The sequence below is a fragment of the Capsicum annuum genome, unplaced genomic scaffold (assembly GCF_002878395.1).
Source record: "Capsicum annuum cultivar UCD-10X-F1 unplaced genomic scaffold, UCD10Xv1.1 ctg58233, whole genome shotgun sequence".
NCBI lineage: Eukaryota > Viridiplantae > Streptophyta > Magnoliopsida > Solanales > Solanaceae > Capsicum > Capsicum annuum.
Genome location: NW_025866825.1, coordinates 1 through 1,293, shown reverse-complemented (window position 1 = coordinate 1,293; position 1,293 = coordinate 1). Strand labels below are relative to the sequence as shown.

The 1,293-nt window shown below is 38.9% G+C and overlaps 1 pseudogene; it reads right to left on the bottom strand.

Annotated features, from left to right (window-relative positions):
* Nucleotides 1-123: 123 nt before the first annotated feature.
* Nucleotides 124-1,288, bottom strand: LOC124893373 (annotated as a pseudogene).
* Nucleotides 1,289-1,293: the final 5 nt, after the last annotated feature.

Sequence of the window (1,293 nt, the reverse complement as noted above, 5' to 3'; positions counted from 1 at the left end):
TCTTTTTTGAACTGAACAGGACGAAATTGTTAAGCTCTAAGTTCTCCGTATCATGAACAATGTTGACAATATGTGGCATCAAATCTGAAGAACTTATCCAACAATATTGAAGGCAGCGATCACTTGAACTTCTCCACTCAAACAACTTTTCCTTTCTTGCTTTTATAAAACAAAAGTAATGCACAAGATCATGGAGTTGGCAAGTCGGGTGATTACCTCTCTCATTGAAAAGAATCACCAAGCTACTGGAAATTAAATTATCCAAATACACCTCCATCACTTCTTCCACACTCATCATCTCCTTCGGTATGCCAATACATTTTCAACTCATCTGTCTCCACTGTAGTGTCCTTAGGAAAACGTGCAAGGTAAAGTAAGCAGGGTTTCAGATGATGTGGTAAATGTTCATAACTTAATTCTATAACCTTCATCACTTCTAAGTCTATAACCTTCATCACATCGACCTCACTGTTCAAACTAAAAGAATTCAAATTATTTCGAACTACAAGCCACTCAGATTTCTTCTTTTCCCTCCCTGCAATGACTCCAGCAATCAGATCAGACACCAAAGGAAGTCCCTTACAATTTTCGGCTATTTCTTTTCCAACTTCCAATAGTTCATCTGGGCAACAGTCGTTTCCAAATGCCCTTTTCTCCAATAACTCCCAACTTTCTTCTGGCCTTAGCAAACGAAGGTTAAGAGGATCAGTGCTACGCTTTCCATACAAACCCACTTCCATATCTCTAGATGTCCAAATTATTCTGCTTCCATTCTCAACTAGAGGAAAAGGTCTTGTTAACTTATCCCATGCATGAGTATCCCACAAGTCATCTAAGACAATAAGATACCTCTTTCCAATCAGATGTCTCCTTAGCTCATCAGCACATCAATATTCTCACTCAATTTTGAATCAGGGCCAGTAACTTGATTATAAACTTTCTCCAACAAATTTCTTTTGTCGTATTCTTGGCCAACTGGGCACCATGCATGAATGTTGAAACGTCTAGAAACGGACTCATCATTGTATACTTTGTACGCCAAAGTAGTTTTATAGGAACCCGGTATACCAATGATTGAAATGACATCTAGATCTTTCGCTACACTGGTGAGCTTACTAATTATCAACTGTGTCTCCTCCTCAAAACCTGCAACTATTTTACCAGCTGTCAATGGCTTACTTCCAACTGGCTTCTTGGGAGAGTTTACAACAATGAGGCTCTTGTTCTTGGGAACCTTCTCAGGTAAATTGGAGACTTCTTCTTTGATAAGCCTGATCTTTCTTGTTGTAATGG